Below are 6624 nucleotides of genomic sequence, written 5' to 3'. Positions count from 1 at the left end.
CCTTTAAACCTTGAGGACAAGATTCAATGTGAACCTGTGGCTAATGTTTGAATGGGTTTAGAAAGATCTAAAAATACCTTCAAATTAAAGTGATTGAATGATTATATTAGATGAAGTTAAATATTTATTTTACTCCTTTAAAATAATAGGATGATGACACTTGTACAATCATCCTTAATGTTATTAGGTTATAAATAATGTATTCCTTTAACCTATGAGATATCAATGAAAAATATGAACGTGATCCTCATCTTTTTTATAACTTTTGTTGTATTTATTATATATATATATATATATAATATTGTTGATCTCTATGTGTATTGATTATATGTAATGCATATAGATTATGTATAGTGAGGTATGGATGCTGAGAATACAGTATGATATTAAGGCATATTGGCTACTTTAGGACTTGAGGAGAGGAAACTGTTTTTGAAATATGAAGATCCCATATGGGGAATCATTGAAGTAGTGCTCAAATAGACCACTGTTGAAAAACTCTTCATATGTAGTTGTGTCTTTTGGAGTGAGCTTTGAGGTGTGTTGGGTCCTCTTTAAGTCCTTAGTTAGTCATTGAGAAAGGTAGGTGATCAAGGATTACAACCCTTAAACCAAGTACTTAAAAGGTTGCATGAGGATAATCAATGGGTGAATTCTATGTATGACTTGGTTATGCAAGTCAAGGTCATGGTAAGTTTATACCTAGTTATACTGTTCATAACAATTGAACCGAACTTTCCTAGTGTGAGTGACAAAACCCAAGAAATCAAATGAGGGATTGTTATCCTATTTTGCGATGATCGAGTCGACACTGAGTGTGAAAATGATTAGGCTGATTTGGTAGGGTGGAGTCACTTAATTGGATTGTTCATGTTGTTAGGAGATCTCCATAGATAAATGCATGATAACACATTTTTTGAAGTGTATACATATAATGTATGTTGTGGTGTGTTCATATGCATTGTTGGATATCTTGTTTGATATGGTTTGAATGAAATATATGTTAGCTTTGAAGTGTTTAACTTTCATATATGTTTTTGACATAATGTTATATGATATAGAATTATTTTCTATGTTTACATGTTTTTGAACTCTAGTTTATCCTTGTTGTTTTCATTATGATTTAGACTACTATGATCATGTTATGTATAAGAGCATATCAAGGTTAAGTTTGAGGGGGCTTGATTGACGATTGGATACTATATTTTTGTTGGTATCAGTGATACTTTATATAGCTTGTACATGTGTGTTTCATCAACACTAGATTATATAGTATGCCTTTAGGATTTATTGTATATATATATGATTTATATTAGTACTGTGAATACACTTTTATATTCATATTATATTTATATTTATATATTTATTAGTTAAGCTTTTATAATTTTGATAAACTAGGTTTCATTATTAGTGGTTATTACATATAGTGTACTGTTACAATAATTTTTTTTTTAAAACATAAATTAGTTACTGAAAAACAAGAACAATATTCAAAGCAACTACTAAAAATTATTGTTCTAAGTATATATTTATAAAAATAATTGAATTTTCCTTTTTTCATATTTAGTAGATATCCCTGTACATATTTAATAGTAAGATTTTCATTGTACGTGCATTTTTAAATTTGAATAAATTTCTTATAAACAAAAATAAACTAAAGGAAATAATATTTTTTTATTATTATTAATAGTGAATATTTTATTCTACTATGTACAAATAGATAAAATATATAAGACTTTTAACATTAATAAAAAAATTATGAAAATGATTTATTTAAGATAAAACCTTTCATTTTCATTGATATATATAGTGTGTCAGAATTGAAGATGTAAAAATAAATTCAAATTAGGATTACTTAAATTTCAATAAAATTTAAATTAAATTTATCATAAGAGAAAAACGTTTTTATTATGCTAATGCAGTGATATTCAAAATTAAACTTAAAATCAAGTTATATAAAAATAATCAGTAGTACAAAAATGACTTTTAAAATCAGAGTTTTAAAATTGGTCATAAGGCAGCCGATGTTAAAAGTGACGCGGTGACAATTTTGTAAATAATGACATTACTTTTAAAATCGGCTACCTTATGACCGATTTTAAAAGTCTCTGATACTACTAAAAATTATTGTTCTAAGTATATATTTATAAAAATAATTGAATTTTCCTTTTTTCATATTTAGTAGATATCCCTGTACATATTTAATAGTAAGATTTTCATTGTACGTGCATTTTTAAATTTGAATAAATTTCTTATAAACAAAAATAAACTAAAGGAAATAATATTTTTTTATTATTATTAATAGTGAATATTTTAAAATCGGTCATGAAGTAGTCGATTTTAAAAGTGATGCGGTGACAATTTTGTAAATAATGGCATTATTTTTAAAATCGGTTACTTTATGACCGATTTTAAAAGTAGCACTTTTAAAATCGGCTATTGAAGAGTCGGTTTTAAAAGTAATATCAGAGTTTAATCTGCACTCTACGGTCATTCTATCCCTTCCCCTCCATTCTCTCATCTTTGCCTCCATATATTTTCTAGATTAAGTCTACGAATATATTTTTCTCTTTACTCCGTTTGGCTCTCATCTCTCATCTAAAGTGTCCAGCTTAATATATTCTTCATGGAAGGTAACATTCTCTTCTCATGTATGTTATTTCGTTGTTGCTGGGCGACTTTTGAAACTGGAACGGCCCGTTCTCTACTTGCAGAACGGGCCGTTCTAGGACCGTTCCAGACTAAAGTTTTAGGTATATTTTGGATTCCGGAACGGCCTGTTCCAGTTTAGGAATGACCCGTTCCAGAGTGGTAAATGGGAGTAGCACACCATTGCCTCCTGCTAGGCAGAGATTAAAAGTATCTGCAATGAGGCCAATTCCTCACATTCGTCGCCAAAGCGTAGTAGTATTGGTTCAACTTCTGCAACACACAGAAAATCATTTTCAAGTGCAGCTCAGTCTAAGCAGGTTATTTCATTGAATCCGCTGCCTCTTAAGAAACATGGTTGCGATAGAGGCCCAGTACAGACATGCTCTGAGGTGAGTTTCCTTTAGTCCATTGTTTTCAGTATAATTTGATGAGTAGTAACCTAAGCCTACATGACAAAAATGAATTTTTAATTAAAATATCCCAACTCTGAAGATTAATTCTTTGTCAGATATAACTTGAAGATTGTGCTCTCATGTTTTATCTTAAATGTAGCATTGTCTTCAAATAGAAATCTCTAAATACTACATAAACGCCTTGATCTCTACAACTTGTATAAAGAGGTAAGTGACTGAAACTGTGTTCTTTGATAACGATTATGGATGAGTTTTATTATTATTTATGTTTAATATATATTTTGTTTCTCAATTTGTTGGTCTTTTTTTATAGGTGGTTACCAGGGGAGGATTTCATGTTGGCAATGGCATCAACTGGAAGGGACAAATATTCTCAAAGATGCGCAATTACACTACAACAAATAGAATGACCGTATTTACTCAATTTGTAGTATAGGATAATAATTTGTAAGTTATTTTAATTATATATATGTTTGATATTTACCGACTCTTATCATTTGTATGTAATTTGATATATTAAAAACATATGAATTGTCTGATATTTTATTAATTTACAGGTTTTGTTCAGGGATCCTCCTAAAATAAGTTAAATATTAAAAAAAAAATTAATCACTTTTAACATCGGTCATGTCATGATCAATTTTAAAAGTTCCACTTTTAACATCGGTCACTGTTGATCGATTTTAAAAGTCTCATTTTTAACATCGGTCAGCGACCGATGTTAAAAGTCCCACTTTTTAAAATCGTCTCTTTTGATCGAACTGATTTTAAAAATAAAAAATAACCGATTTTAAATTCCACTAATATTGTTTTAGAAAAAAATATTTAAATACAAAAATCACACAATTTAGTGAGAAATAAACGAACTCTTAAAATATATAATATTTCAGATCAGAACTAAAATATATGATATTAAAAATAATTGTAAATGTTAATAAAAATTAGGGATTATTATTTGAGAAAATATTTACATAAGATTTAACAAATTTATGCCGCTGATCAGCCATGATTTTTCTCTTAATAATAATAGTTTGATTTTCATGATTTTTTGAAGAATTCGCAAAAACCTATGCAGTAGGTGGTCCCGGCGGGGCTCGAACCCGCGACCTTCGGCTCATAAGACCAACGCTCTAACCAACTGAGCTACGGGACCTCTTTTGTTGTTGTGTGTCACTTTAGGTAGTATATTATATAATTATTGTACTCGCAAATGCTTATATAATTTTATTTTAGCAAACACTTCTACTTGTTTCGAAATGGCCACATGGCCAGAGATGATAATAGAGTGAGATATGTGCAAGTTTCAATATCTTTATCCTTGTTTTTGAGTTTATTTTTTATATTTATTTTGTTTTCATATCAAACAATATGAAATTTGTATCTCTCCATCTCTTCTAGGTATTAAGTACATCCGTATCCTCCATAAATTAATTAAATATTATTTTATGTAAAATATAAAAAAAAATAACATGAAACAACAATTATAAATTTACAAAATTATGTTTCATCTAACATACATTTAAAATAGATTAAAATTACATAATTTCAAAATAAATTCTAAAAAATAAATAAATTAAATTCTAGTAATTTAAAGCGAGGATGGATACGAATACGAGTAAGTATATACCCATCCTTGCCCTCATGTTCGGTTTAATATATCGAATATTAACCATACTTATGTTTGTGTCCGATCAAATCAAGTATTTTCTATTAAAATCATGACGAAACATTACTTATGAGTACGAGTTTATTTGTCATCCTTACACACAACTCGTAAAACATCTTGTTATATATTTTATGTTGAGAATATTTAATTTTAAGAAGAAGTAAAAAACTTCCGTGCACTTTCTTTGCATTGAGGGAGATTTTGTGTATGATTGTTGCTTCTCCTTATCACTCATATCAAATTAATAACAATAAAAACACGGTATTCCCTAAAAAACCCTCTTGAAAAAGAAAAACTCTTAAAAATCCTCTCATGTTAAATAGAGATTCATGTTTAATATATAGAATTTGATATTTATTATATATAACTAAAATTTATAATAAATTATATATACAAATAAATACTATATATATAAATCACATTTTAAAATTTGAACAAATAGATATTTTTAAACATTTAAAATTATATTTTAGATTTAAGATAAATAACTATATTGTGACAAAAAATTATTTTTAATTCTTGATAATTTATTTGAAAATTATTAAAATTTAATACATAAATAAAAAACTGAATTAGATAAAAATAATCTATACAAATCCTCTCATATATATGATAGTTGTTTGTGTTTAATATATAAGAGTTATTTTTTATCTTATTTCAAATCACATGAGAGAGTATTTTCCCAATAATAACAAATGTGTTGATATAGAAAAAAAAAAATACCTTTTTTCAGCGGCTTCAAACATGCTACCATAACAAAATCACTTTTTCCTAGCAATGTCAACACCATTGGCACAAGAGAGTACTTTTCTCAGTGATAATAAATGTGTTGACATAGGAAAATACCTTTTTCCAATTAATATTGTTGACATAAAATAATACATTTTCCAATGACACATAATTCTCACAATAATATTGATTTAGTTGACAAAAAGAAAATCTTATTGTAAAAAATTTAAATATTGTTGTCAAATGTCAAATATCTATTTATACCAACAACTCATTTATTATTGTAAAAAATTTGTTCCTAATGACCCTTTTTCTTGTAATATACGTTAAGGGACAAAATGTAAATATATAATCACTAGAAAATAATATGTGATAAATTTATAATTGATCAAATTTTTATCATCATCTATAATTACAAAATTAAAGGATAATTATGATCACATTTGGTCATTGTATTTATATTAATATTAATTAACACAAGTGATTATTTATTTATATTTTTTAATTAAGTTGTTTATAATTTGAAATTTGATATTGAATAAAAAAAATAAGTTATGTTGAGATATTTACTTTGTGTGTATTTGTAGTTTTTAAATAGTCACTAATTTTTATAATAAATATTGAATTAATATTATAGTAAAAAATTAAAAAAAAAATTGTACTTAAAATGTTGAGATTCGCAAAAGAATAGGTTGGCATGGACCATTATGAACATTGTATCCACTGAGGACTAGTGTACAAAGAAAGAAGCTAAAAAAGAAAGAAGTCAAGATTCAATGTTTAGGGTTCATAAAAGAAAAAAGATGGGGAAAATAAAAACAGAGAAAGAAGGGCAAAGGGCCCATCTCTGACTTGTAGAAAAGGGTGCCAATCTTTGAACAAGGACTAAAAAAAATATAAAACACGTCTTTTAGTTTGAGTAGGATTAATTTTATATATTTTAAAAGAATTTTAAGAATTGATCTGAACCATACAATTTATTTTATTATTAAATTAATGATTTTTAACTGTAGGATGTATTTTGGAGTAAAAAAAAACAGTAGGATGTATTTGAAAAAATTGTGAAAATTAAATTATTTTAATAATTATTTATTACTATAATCAATTATAATTGGAATAAACTTTTATTTGAATAAGTTTGTTGAAAAATGATATTAAGATATT

The 6624-nt window shown here is 26.6% G+C and overlaps 1 long non-coding RNA gene and 1 other non-coding gene across 2 annotated transcripts; one reads left to right on the top strand and one right to left on the bottom strand.

Annotated features, from left to right (window-relative positions):
• Positions 1–2321: 2321 nt before the first annotated feature.
• On the top strand, positions 2322–3561 carry LOC109795871 (uncharacterized). Its single transcript, XR_014434390.1, has 4 exons — positions 2322–2633; positions 2787–3041; positions 3205–3272; positions 3379–3561. It is a non-coding gene; the product is annotated as an uncharacterized LOC109795871 (long non-coding RNA).
• Positions 3562–4144: 583 nt separating this feature from the next.
• On the bottom strand, positions 4145–4218 carry TRNAI-UAU (transfer RNA isoleucine (anticodon UAU)). The gene has a single exon. It is a non-coding gene; the product is annotated as a tRNA-Ile (tRNA).
• Between the last annotated feature and the right edge of the window lie 2406 nt (positions 4219–6624).

Source organism: Cajanus cajan, chromosome 6, assembly GCF_000230855.2.
Source record: "Cajanus cajan strain Asha chromosome 6, NIPB_CcT2T_4, whole genome shotgun sequence".
Taxonomy (NCBI): domain Eukaryota; kingdom Viridiplantae; phylum Streptophyta; class Magnoliopsida; order Fabales; family Fabaceae; genus Cajanus; species Cajanus cajan.
This window is presented reverse-complemented; position numbering and strand designations above follow the sequence as displayed.